Source organism: Lissotriton vulgaris, chromosome 8 (genome assembly GCF_964263255.1).
Source record: "Lissotriton vulgaris chromosome 8, aLisVul1.2, whole genome shotgun sequence".
NCBI lineage: Eukaryota > Metazoa > Chordata > Amphibia > Caudata > Salamandridae > Lissotriton > Lissotriton vulgaris.
In genome coordinates this window covers 29,755,209-29,769,254 of record NC_141696.1, presented here as the reverse complement: position 1 = coordinate 29,769,254, position 14,046 = coordinate 29,755,209, and the positions used below count along the sequence as shown (strand labels likewise).

General features: G+C 41.4%; 1 protein-coding gene across 1 annotated transcript in view; it reads right to left on the bottom strand.

Annotated features, from left to right (window-relative positions):
* LOC147693296 (vomeronasal type-2 receptor 26-like) overlaps positions 1–12,801 on the bottom strand; it is a 75,513-nt gene extending 62,712 nt beyond the window's left edge. The window contains exon 1 of the mRNA XM_086935906.1: positions 12,687–12,801. The gene's annotated coding sequence lies outside the window, so the exon portion shown is untranslated. The remainder of the gene's footprint in view (positions 1–12,686) is intronic.
* Between the last annotated feature and the right edge of the window lie 1,245 nt (positions 12,802–14,046).

Below are 14,046 nucleotides of genomic sequence, written 5' to 3'. Positions count from 1 at the left end.
TTTATTTTTAATTAATTGTTAATTAATTTATATTTGGTAATTAATTACATTGTATTTGGCAATTAATTTTAATTAATTGATTAATTGTTAATTATGTTAATTGTACTAATTTATTTTCTATAGCGGGTTGTGGGTGTATAGGGGAATAGGGTGGGAAGTAATTTAATTAAAATTAATTAAATATGTACATTTATTTAATGATATTCATTTATAATTAATTGTTAATTAATTTATATTTGTTAATTATTTAAATTTTAATTGGCAATTAAATTTAATAATTGATTAATTGCTAATCATGTTAATTCTAATAATTTATTTTCTGTAGTGGGTTGTGGGTTTATAGGGGAATAGGGTGGGAAGTAATTTATTTATAATTAATTAAATTAATCAATTTATTTAATTGTATTTAATTTGAATTAATTGTTAATTCATTTTTAAATGTTAAAATATTAATTGTTAATTAGTAATTAATTTGTATTAATAGGTAAATATTGTAATAATTAATTTTAATGTGTAATTTAAATAAATTAAATATTATATTATAATAAATTGGTAATTACTTTTAATTAATTTTTAAAGATATTAATTTATATTTATTTAAATAATATATGAAGTATTTAATTTCCCTACTATTGCACTCTCTGGAGTGGGAATAGTAATTTTTACCCCTACGCTATCCAACGCTTTCCCTACTGTTGCACTCACTGGAGTGGGAATAGTAATTTTTACCCCTACGCTATCCAACACTTTCCCTACTGTTGCACTCACTGGAGTGGGAATAGTAATTTTTACCCCTACGCTATCCAACGCTTTCCCTACTGTTGCACTCACGGAGTGGGAATAGTAATTGTTACCCCTACGCTATCCAACGCTTTCCCTACTGTTGCACTCTTTGGAGTGGGAATAGTAATTTTAACCCCTACGCTATCCAATGCTTTCCCTACTGTTGCACTATTTGGAGTGGGAATAGTAAATTTTACCCCTATGCTAGCCAACGCTTTCCCTACTGTTGCACTCTTTGGAGTTGGAATAGTAATTTTTACCCCTACGCTATCCAACGCTTTCCCTACTGTTGCACTCTTTGGAGTTGGAATAGTAATTTTTACCCCTACGCTATCCAACGCTTTCCCTACTTTTGCACCCACTGGAGTGGAAATAGTAATTTTCACCCCTACGCTATCCAACGCTTTCCCTACTGTTGCACCCACTGGAGTGGGAATAGTAATTTTTACCCCTACGCTATCCAACACTTTCCCTACTGTTGCACCCACTGGAGTGGGAATAGTAATTTTAACCCCTACGCTATCCAACACTTTCCCTACTGTTGCACCCACTGGAGTGGGAATAGTAATTTAAACCCCTACGCTATCCAACGCTTTCCCTACTGTTGCCCTCTCTGGAGTGGGAATAGTATTTTTTACACTTCTGCTATCGTACGGTAATAAAATTGGATATTATTTAATTATATTATGTTACTATATATATGTTTTAACAAATATGATTGTAAACATTTTTTTTAACCTTTCAATAATTATTTAATTATTATAAGTTAATTTAATTATTTTTAAGTATATTTTAGTAATTATTTTGTAATATGAATTTAATTTAACACTGTTTTTAATAAAGTCGATATTTTTATAAACTATATAATTGTAAACGATATTTTGTACTCAATATTTTTGTACTTACCTGTTTGTAGAAACAAACTCGATATTATGTCTGTCGATATTTTTTCCTTGATATTCTTGGTAGTCGATATTCTGTCTAGGTGTGGGCGGAAAATCCGTTTCGCTCGCGGATTTTGCGGATTTTCGGGAAATTCGCAATCCGCGAGATTCGCGAATCTCCCGCAAAATCCACAAATCCGCGAGCAGCGGATTTTGCTCGCACTGCTCGCACTGTTCGCGGCTTCCCAGTACAACTTCGCGCCCCGCGAATAAGTGCAAAATTGCAGAAATACGATCTAATCAAAACTGAAACTACTTACCAGGTTCAAAAGTTCAGGCTCATCATTAGTAGCCATTTCCTGTAGTGCTTGCTGAGGGGCCCCTCCAGAGTTCAGTTGCCAGTTGCAACTATTATGTGACCCTGCTCTGAACCTCAGAATAGTTACACATATGCCACAAAGGTCCTGAATTACAGCTAAGGGAGACAAGCAGGAGCCAGGCTGGCAGTTCAAATCCATTAATCAGCCCCTAATTCATTATTGTCAGTTGGGGCAGGGCAGGTGTTGTAACTAATTTTGCAACAATGAAAGCACTTAGCAAGTGCAAAAGTTCACTAATCAGGAAGCACTAAGGAAGCAGGTGCCAGCTAAAAAAATATTCTGTGACACATTAATCAGCCCCAAATTAATTCAGGTCACTTGAGGCAGGGAAGGTGTGCTTGCGTTGCCACAATAATGTACACTGACTGGACAACCAGAGGGTGCTGTGATGAAACAGAGGGTGGCATGGGTGGGCCAGAGGGTGGCATGAGTAGTCAGAGAGTGGCAGTGGTGACAGAGAGTGGCAGTGATGAAGAAGAGTGTCCCAAACAGGCTGGACACGTAGAAACAACAAGTTCGCGAAACTTGCGACCCGACAGGTAAGTTCGCAATTTGCGACATTGTACAAAACCCTCGCGAACTGGCAGAAACCCGCGCAAACACAAAAAAAAAAAAATCCGCAAATTCGCGAGAATTCGCGGATTTTGCGGATTGCGAGTTCGCAAATCCGCAAAATTCGCGAACGCGAGATTCGCAAAATTCGCCCATGCTTAATTCTGTCCCTCGATATTATTTCAGTGATCCGCCTAGAAGAGGTAGCCAAATGGAAGCATCAATCATGCCTAAAGCTAAGTTGTGACAAGACCGAGTTCATGCTCCTTAACAATCCATCCCTCTTCAGAGTAGACACTCTTTGGCCAGACTGCATTGGCCCCGTCCCTGTCCCTAAGACCCAGAAGAAAAAGCCTAGGCTTCTGGCTTGACCGGGACCTTGGCTTCATGGTCCAAGCACGGAAGGTTGCATCTTTCTGTTTTGACATCCTAAGGATGCTCCGTAAAGTGTTTCCTCTTCTCCCTTTTCGGCCAAGAAGGCTTTTGGTACAAGCACTTAATCTTTCCCGCCTGGACTACGGGAATGCCCTTTACCTCGGAGCTCCGATTGCAACCCTCACAAAACTCCAAATGGTGAAATATTGTGTTGCAAGAATGTCGACGGGGACTACGAGTGGGCAATCCGCAAAACTCACCATGAAGTTGTTACACTGGCTTCCTGTTCAGGAGAGAGTCAGTTTTAAAGCCATGGACATTGCCCATAAGAAACTTACTGGAAATGGCCCCATAATCAACCACTCCTTAGTTCTGTCTTATATGGCAAATAGACGACTGCACTCTGACAACCTACATTTGGTGGCTGTTCCCAAGAATAAGAGGGCCAAAAGTGGCAAGTGCCTATTCGCTTACAACACTGCCAAGATGTGGAATTCTCTTCACCTCTGCCTGTGAAGGGAAACTAGCCACGTAGCCTCCCAGAACTCATTGAAGACCTGGCTCTTTCCTTGAGTGTGCTGTATTGTTTCTCTCTGCTTCTGTCCTAGCCCCAGGGTAGCCATGCTCTCAAAAAATGTTTCTTCATTCATTCATCCCCAGCCCTTACTGTTCCCTGACTGGAGGCCTGTCGCATTTCCTCTCTTCACCAGGGTAGCCCGAGGTGAGTAGGGAAAGAGCAACATCAGACTGCGGGAGAGTGCAGCAGTGTGAGGCATGGCATGCACACTGCAAAGCAGAGGTACCAGCTTGCAGACTGCTCAGCCGAGCAGGATTTCACCCCAACCCCCAAGAACGAGACTTGTGATAGAACTAGGGACCTTTGTGGTGATCAAACAGAGTACGGAGAGATGACCACATCACTTACAGGCCTACTGGACCTTTGCAATGGATTATTTTTCCTATAACTTCCCACCGCCTAACAGGAACTGTGAAGTGGGGGCAGCACTGGTTGTACCACCCACATGCGTAGCCCAAAAATGTGTATCAGACCTGCCACTCCAGTGCCTGCGCACACAGTTTTTACCTGCCATGTTGACCTGGCAAATGACCCCTTTGCCAAGCCTTAACCTTCCTTTTTTATACATGTAAGACACACCTAAGGTAGGCCCAAGGTACTCCCATGGGTGAAAGCTAGGACATGTGCTAGTGTGTTTTACATGTACTGATAGTGAAATGCTCTGTATTTCATTTTCACTGTTAAAAGGCTGGATGTCAAATTTTTAATAACACATATTTTAGTAAAGTTATTTTTTAAATTGTGTGTTGGAAATCCCACGTTTAGAAAGTGGGCAATTTTTTGTTTAATCATCTTATGTGCCTCTGCCTGTTTGTGTATTTATTGGTTTTGGAGTGACAGGAGCTGGGAATGTGCTTTTACTCTAGACAGTCACATAAGACATTGAGGTGTGCCGTGCCTTTCCTGGGTGATTCATATCCAGGCTATTTAGACCTTTCTGCATTTAGAGTGGTGGGAAGAGTTTTCACTAGCATGTTAATAGGCTGTTTCTGATCTGCACAATGCTGACTCCACCTCCTGTAGTGAAGCTAGACCAGGGAAGAAAGAACTGGCTTTTACTGAGCTTAGAGCCTCTTGAAACAAAGACTTCAATGGATAAAAGGGAGATAAGCTGAAGAGCTGTAAATATAAGTACTGTCCCTTTCCTTTGTGTTGCTTTGCTGGGTTTGGCCTGCAGTTACCGCTTCTGCCAACTTTGCTTTGAACCTGCTTGTGAAGAATTTCTAAGGGCTTATGTGTGCTTGCCTCCTAAAGTCTCAGGGACATGAAGACTTCACCACAAACTTATGTGTACTCCACAGCTGCAGGTCTGACCTGGCAGGAGGTGCCTATTCCTACTCTGAGCCTCTGGAGGTTGTTCTTGATGCTGGAAGCTGGAAGAGGTTGAAGAAACCAGGATAATCCAGTCATCGGCTTTCCAAAGCCTGTTTTCTCAATGCAGCACCACCAAGGGGAGAAATGTCCACACTCTGCTGCAAAGTGGCAAAAGAATTCATGCAGCACCTGCCAGCGGCTGAAAAATCCTCAGCACGCCGCTCGCTGTACACAAGTCTACAAAGTCCGAGATCACTGCACCAACTCCAAACTCCAAAACAGGCCCCACTGTGCAGTTGAAAGAATCGATAAATTGTGAGACCAAAACCAATGCAGAGCCTGTTTGCTGTCATCGCATTGACCTTTAGTATCTCGAAGATTTCCTCGCATTACACCTCTGTGGCAAGTCTTCCACCCATCACCCGTAGACCAGAACCGTCTTGGAATCGATGCATAAGTTCCCCCTACAGTCCGAATTTCACAAATCACTTTTCCTGCATGCAGCATAATTGGTGCATTGCCTCCCCAAGGGCTCAGGAACTGATGTTTCACTGTGTTTTTCGATGCTTCCCTTGTGAATTTTGACGAATTTGAGGTACTATGTGTAAAGGTCATGAATCTATAGTTTTGGACGGAATTGCTTATAAAGTCATAATATGAACTATGTATGCTGGATTTTTGTGCTTTTAGTTTTGTTTGATTTAGATAAAACTACTTTATTTGTCTAGTGTTTTCTCTATGTTACAGTGTGTGTGGGTGCAAATGTTTTACACATTGTCTTTAGGATAAACCTGTCTGCTCATGCCAAGCTACCAAGTAGGTGAGCAGGGGTTATCTAAAGTGTGCAACTTCCTTATCCTGATTAGAAGCAAGTGTCCAGATTTCGACAAGGTGCATACCTTTGCTAACTACAGACCATCATGGCAACAAGATAATACAATGGATATGATCCTTAAGAAAATTATGTCAGTGGAGCGCAGACTGAAGGTTATGGACTCAAAAATGTCTGACATCACAGCAGAAACAGAAGTCCATCTGGGTGGATATCGCTGCCTTCCACTACAGGCTGGAGGGGTTGGACGAACACCTGATGGTGGCAAAAACAAGTCTTAACCAAATCTCAGACAGAGACTTTGAAATATGGCACCTACACAACCGGATAGGTGACCTGGAAGACAGGAGCTGAAGGGACAATGTCTACTTTTTTGGCTTCCCAGACATGACGGAGGTGTCTGATGTATGCCACTTCCTGAAAGATCTCCTCCATAACCTCATGGGCATTCTGTCCTCTCTCCTCCCCCAGAGATTCAGAGGGGGCTCACAGAATCCTGACACAAAGACGCGCCAAACAGGGCATGATGTATAAGCGTGCTTCCTATGGCATGACATACTAGCAATAGCTCATATACATGGGCCGTATGACTATGACCATGAAGGTCACAAGATATATATACCAGCAGACTTTTCCAGAAATACAAAATTAAAAGCAGAAGGCCTTATTGTCCCTGAGACCTTAACTGCGCAAATGGGACATTACGTTTGGCTTTTTCGAGCCAGGGCATATGTGGATGATGATGGATTGCAGATCTGAAGAATTTTATGATCCAGAAGAGCTTGCAGTTTTTCTTAGAAGGCCTCCAGGATCAGAGTATAGACACAGAAACACTACCCCAAATGCAGCCGCGCAACATGTGGACATGCCCACCTCCAGGGCTGAGGGCCTATACCCGCAAGGAGACAAGCCTTAGGACAAACAGACTGGGTGACTGAGCTGTAAAGAAGCCAATCAGCATTGGTGGAGCTCACACAGGACAAAGGCCCTGTGCCAATATCCCCCTTATTCGAAGGGCTTTCCGACCCTAGGAATGTATCAGCGTTGCTTGCTGCCCAGTGTTGTGATTTCTCCCTCCCCCTTTCCTGTGGCATGCCCCCCTGATTTACTCTTTTCTCCCGGGGCCATGTGGTGCACAAATTCTGAGGCCTCTGATCATTCACCCTCATAGATACCGGTCTTTAAACACACTATAACTCTCAGCCTCTGCTGCTTCCCCCACCCTATCCATTCCTACCTCATCTTAGTAGAGGCCACTTCACTGTCCTTGCGCAATTTGTCTGCCGTTGCCAAAAGAATGCCTCACCCCTGTACCTATCCTTTGCTGGAGGACCTCCACGACCATTGCGCCTGTTGCCATTGCCCTCCCAACACAGACTTTTCCACACCCTTTTCTGCCCCACAATCACTACTCCCTGTCACACCACATTGCAATGCCATCACCAGGGGCGTTGAACATCAAATTTTGGAACGTGTATGGCCTCACACACTTTATGACACTCAAAACAGTGCACAAATATCTTATCTCCAATGCACCAACCTAGCACTGCTTTTGGAAACCCAATTCATGATTTACGAGATCGAAATTTTACGGCAAGACTGGGTGGTCAAGGTCATTCACAGTAGGCGTCCACTGTCAGTGGCTAATGGGACTGTGACAACTCGTAAATGTGGTGTAGCTTTTCTACTATCCAAATCACTCTAATTGATGGTGCTTAGGACGTTGACCGATCAAGAAGGTTGGTGCGCGTTTGTCAAGATGAGAATCAGTGACAGGACACATAGTGTGATCACACTGTGCACCGACCAGACCAAAACACTTCTTTCTCCTACTGCTCAACCACCTAATAGAGATAAATGCCACTCACTTATTGCTCAGAGGTGACTGGAATCTAAATTGGGATTAAATTGCACTGGGCCAGTCTACGTGAGCAACAACGATCAGGCCCTCCTGATTGACATTGCAGCAGACCATAGCCTTCTAGTCCTGCACCCCGCAGATAGAGAATTCACCTACTTCTCATCTGTTCATGGTTGGATTACTTCCTTTCCTCTCAAACAAGGGTCACCCTGGTGTCTAATACTCTTATTCATGGAGGATGGCTTTTAAATTATTCCCTAATCCACTTCTGGGATGTTGTGAAATTAGCAAAGCAGGTTTACACACTTTGTCACCTTAACTTCTCATGTTACAAGCTGCCTCAGGGCAAGAATAGACTCATATCTTTTCTTACCACTGACTTAGAGCATAACTGGCGGTCAGTAACCACTGCCCAAATGCTGTGGGCAGCACTCAAAGAGACAATTGGGGCAGCTGATAAAAGATGCCTCCTCATATAATGTTCAGAGGGCAGAACAGCAGAGGGCCTTAGAGGATGCCATAGCGGTCCTAACGTGCCTCTACATTCCTAGGCGCTGTCAAATGTAAAAAGTGCACATGGATATCAACAAGCTCTTCTCCTCCAAGGCCAAATACATACTACAAAAATCAAAGGACCATCACTATGAACACATATAGAAGGTGGGTAGGTTACTGGCAGAGCAATTGCAACACAAGGAAGCATGAATCGCCAAATTGGCCATAAAAACTCACACTGACCGCATCCTCAGCCGACTGCTGGAAATTGCGATTGCGTTCACAGATTTCTATTTGGGACTCTACACCCTTAAAGCAGCCACGAATCCTGCTTGACTAACCACCTTCTTTGACAGAAGTCACTAACCCAGCCTCAATAGTTGCCAGAAACTATTTGCTCCTTGGTAAGATTAGGGGGTGTATGGTGACACTTTGAGCTAAGTGGTCTAAAGGCTAACATATCCTTTGCAAATGTCTGGAATCAGTCTGGACATCAGTTCCTTAGTTTACGTTGTTTAAATGCACAGATCCTATGCATTATTAGGAACTACAAAACAGTTGGCTTCTGGATGAGTTCTACAAGTGGATGAAGAAGGAAGCTGTAGATACCTTGTACAGTGTCTTCCAAGAGGCGGAACAGAAAGGGACTCTTGGTCCTTTCTTGAAAAAGGCCCTGATCACAGTACTTCTCAAACCTGGTAAGGACCTCCTCCTTTGCAGCAGCTACAGGCTATCTCCCTTTTTAACTGAGATATTAAGATATTAGCTGGGTTTCTGCCGGCTCATTTATGGAAGGTCATTGCAACTTTGGTCCACCAAACCCAGGTGAGATTTGTCTCAGGGCGATTGTCCCTGAACCACCTTTGCTCTATGACCCACGCCCAGTGGCTAGCCAAAGACCTTGTAAAAAAATCTCTGGATCTATATCATAATGCAGAGACAGGATTTGATATATTGAATGGAACTATCTCTTCATGACACTTCATAAATTCGGCCTAGGAGAGGACTTAATTGCCAAGATTCGATGCAGGTCAATTTCCACTCTGACCCCTTTCCAGTCCTTAGGGGCATTTGTCACCATTACTTTTCCTCCTGGCCATGGAAATTCTCTCCGTAGCTCTGCGTCAATTGAAGCAGATAGCAGTCATCCACAAACAGTGAGGCCCATCAACACTCAGACTCTGTGTCCTTACCATCTCCATCCCAGACCTTCTAGACACCATCATCACCTTCGTGGAGCTCTCCAAATATAAATTCAACTTGGGAAAGAGAGACGCCCTGCAAATCTTGCAAGTGATGGCTAGGGCCCCCACTGAATACTACACTTTTCAATGGAAACATCCACACCTTAAGTATCTGGGAATTTAAATTAATCATAGCATCATGGCAGGTAACATAGAGCCACTGCTCGAAAGGATGAGGCTTGACTATGACAAGTGGTCACAACTCCATCTCTTTTTCTGGTATAGGACACAGGCTTTTAAAATTTTGACATCTATATGCTAGGAATGCTTCCCTTGCTAATACCCCTTCAGACATTATGGATGGTGGACAAGGGAATTAAGATGTTTATGTGTTCGAAGTCAAGACTTTGTCTGGCCATAGGTAAGCTTTTAGCCCACTGGTCCCAGCGGCCTTGGACTCCCCTCAGTTGAGCACGTGTAAACTCCTGTCAAAGACCCCCCATTGTGGGTCAGGATTGAGAAAACTATACTCAGCATCCTACAGGGGCTACCCTCTCTGTACAAATACAACACCACCGCATCCAGACAGGTGAATCCCATGATCCATATTATGGCCAAAATATTTACACATTCCTCTAAGCTTGCATCGGTAGATGACTACCTTCATGACAAGGCACCACTATTATTTGCTACCCGTATTCAAATTGGAGGACAAATGCTCAACTGCTGGTGCTATGGCCATACACACTACGACCTGGTGCACATACTGTATGAAGGTCCCGGACTCTGAAGCTTTGGGTAGATGCCCAGTCCATGCTGAGTGGGCCAATAGAGATCCCCATTCCAAGGTCATGTTTCTTGATCCAGCTCCTTGAAACAGAAGACTCCCCTTCTTTATCCCACCATGAACTCAGGCTGCTTCATATTGCAACAGTAAAAATCTGTGTTCTCATACACTGGAGCTCCCCACTACCCACAACCAATGGCTCATAGAAATGTACAAACTGGTCTCATATGAGTGACTCTATAATGTTCAAGGCAAGACTAATACATTACTCCACATATGGTCGCCCTTCCTGCAAGATGATCGGTGATGGTCGTCGGGCAAATAGCCGGTTGCTCTGGACTCCAACACCCATGCTATGGCACAACTGAGCTCCAGGGTCCAGCATCGAGCTGGCCTCTACTCCCTTCCCTCTGCACATGCGGGGCCCACTACATGAAAAGAAGATTTCCCCTTCCATCCCAACTTCCCCTCTCCGCATCTGTTCATTCCGATCCCTAAGGGAAAACATTCTCATTCATCATTTTCTAGCTTTTGATGCTACATGGAACACTAGTTGAGCATTAAACAAACAAATGCGCTGTAGCTTTCACGTTTTCTTTGTATCCACTGTTGTAGTCAGGTTAAAATTGAATGGTAACAATTATGTTTATGTATCAGCTTGATAGCTGAAAAGATGAACTCACAAAGAAGACATAAATAAAAGGAATACGCAAGCAATGTTATTAATGGTTGTGCAAATGTTCTCAAAAGAAATCTATTAGGAGTTGCCTCCAGATCAAGTACTAGAATGCAGCAACAGCTTCTCTGTCTCTTGCAGTGTCGTGGTGTTCCCAAAATGCTGTAAAGGAGAACAGGGAAGCTGGTGGTGCATTCTAGCACTTTATCTGAATGCAACTCCTAATGAATTTCTTCTGTACTATTTTGCGTCTCCTCCTGGATTTGCCCAGATGTTTTTAAACTGACTTGATTATCAATTTATTTCCATTTAGTTGCCTTTCTAAAAAAGAAGACTTTGTTTTGATCATGGACACAGCAACAATAAACTACTAGATCTCATGATGACTTGGATCTTCCTTTTGATTGTCCTGAAGAAGACCCCTCTTTAATCTAGTACTGACACATTTTCTTGGCAGATTTGAAACGTTGATAGAATACTTATTTATACCTGTATTAAAAGAAAAAGATCACGTTGGGCCAAAACATTTATTGGAAATCAAGTGGCTACATCCCATTGTTACCTTTATTGAACTATGTGCTTTGAGCATGTTAACCTTCAAAGCCATTATTGATGTTGCATATGAACTGCTGTTATGAAATAAACTGAATTTGTTTTATTCATGACCTCAAAGTGAATACGTCAAAACCATTTTTTTTATACAGTATTTAGTTCCCAAGGGGCATATTATCAAGGGATTTATCTCCGCTTTTTTGGCTTTAAAAGCCAAGAAAGTGGAGATAAAATTATCTCCCTATTAGCAACAGGGTGCTAACACGCAAATTCGCATGTTAGCACCCTTTTTCTCTACGCTTCCCCTTGCATCTCTAATGAGATGCAAAGAGGGCGTTCCAGAGAAAAATAATAGGAGAAATGTTGTTAAGCAACATTTCTCCTATTATCAAGGATTTCGCTAACCCTGTTAGTGATAAAAAAAAGCAGTGCTAACCGCGGTTAGCACTGCTTTTTTTACACCTGGTATTTTCCTGATTTAGCCATGATATCATATGGAAGGTGGATATCATGGCTAAGTTTATGAGCCCCTATTATAAAGCTAACACCAAACTTTGAGAGATTATCGTTGGTTTTCCAGCGATAATCTCTCAATTGGCAGTTAGAGCGAGGATTTTTATCACTACTGAGATAAACCTTGCTAATAGCAAGTTATCTCTGCGATAATTTCCGACGATGCTTAGCGTTAAAAAAGTCGTTGCTAAGCATCATTAGCGGTAAATATCGCTAAACGTTGGTAATATGCCCCCAGGTTCTGAGGAACACAGAGTAACCCCACAGTAGATACCAGGCGCTCCGTGTAATGCAGCATCAAGGCACAGCTGCATTGGGACACTCTTGTTTGCTATTGAAAGATATAGTGAACAGGACAAAGCAGTGGTCTGTACTGATCAGCAAAACACAGTTCAAGAACAAAAAACTCCCATTTGGGCTAAAATGAGAATGAGAATGTTGTCCTTCACGTGCATGAGGTTTGCCACCAATCGGCAGAGGCCAAAGCTGTCAAAAAGCTGACCAACTTTCAGGGAAACTTTCTATTACAATCAGAAGCTGAAAATAAAATAATTACATTAGTATGCCCCAAACAATCTATTAGCCATGGTACTTTAGAAGAAATTGGTTAAATATTTTGAAATGTTTTGTCAAAATCCTGCCTAAACTTAGACAATATATTTTAGAGAGTGAACCCAGGAGGGTGAAGCTCACATTCTGTAGAACTAGTTTGCTCCACAAATGCACAAATCCATGTTGATTTCTTTTACATCCCAAAAGCATTGTGAGCCAAATAGATCCAGATGTTATGTCATGTTAAATGAGTGTCCCGGCGCGAGACAAGCGGGGTGCAGCGGTGGGCTTCAAATGAAAAAATGTGTGGTACTGTTGACCAGGTACATCGGAAGAGCTTTCAGGAATTTAACCTATGGTAAAACTTACTCTGGTCCGTGATCTCTCCTTGAGGACAGGGAATGCATTCAAAGCAGCAGGTTGGTTTTCCTTCTGTGACTGCCTCTCTGTAGCCAGCTGGGCATTCTTCACTACAGACAGAGCGTGGGAGCTGCAGGAAGGACAAGGTGACAGTGTTAGTGGAATGCACCAGAGAGTTTATGAGCTGAAAGATAAGGACAAGAGACTGGTAGAAAAAAGGAGGGAAGGTGGGATGGAAACTAAAAATTTGACTGTTGGGATGTTACAAACAGTTTTTTTTTAATACCCTTACAATCAAATTTGACAGGATTTAAAAATGTATGCGCCTATTTAGCACCTTCCTGTTAGTAATTGGCCAATCACATGAAGCATGGTAGGTCACTTATTTGTGAGGTGCACAAGGAGAAAACATGTATCAATTTGATTATTTATAATGACCATCTTAATATTATCAGAACAACATATTTCCTTGAAAAGCATTGGTTGCAAAAAATATGGAAAACATTTACTGACATCTAGCTTAACTGGTGAGCAGCTTTGCATAATTATCCACTGCAATTCTTAAACTAGAAGAGTTCATAGGGACTTAACTACCCCTGAAACTAGAACTAATGTCTGCCTTTCATGAAACCTGCAAAGAAAAACCTAGCAGCCACCTAGTGTTTGACATCAGACGGATTGTAAATACAAAATTAAAAAAGATAGAAAAATATTATACTGGTAAATAGTTATAACAAATACCTAGAAATATTATCTTAAACGTTTTTCTTAAATAATTTACAAGCAAATAACTATTTTTAAATAGAAATTATTTATAAACTAAAACGTTGTGACATAAATGTAATATTTTTTATTCCCTACCCTATAACACGCAAAATTCACAACACACTTTAAATAAAAAAAGGACCTCAATAATTAACATAATTCATAATCAATTAAAGAAATATGATTAATTAAACAACTAATTAAAACAGATACAAATGTATTTACTTCCCACATGTTACCCCTATAAAACCAAAACCTACACACAAAAAATCAATTACCCTCATTTTTATCAATTGATGAATTAATATTAATGATCAACTAATTATAAATAACGAATTAAACATACATCACTTTCCACACTCTACCCCAATAAACAAAACAACCCACACCTTAACATCATTACACAATTTTCATAATTAATTTTCATATTAATAAATTATTATCAACTAACAACAACGTACTAAGTAATTTAAAAGTAATTACTTCCCACCCTTAACCAGCATAAACCCCACAACTCACATCTCAAATTAATTACACAATTGCCATATTTAAATTTAAATTAATTAATAAATGAGAAATAATATTTGTTATGATAATTAAATTA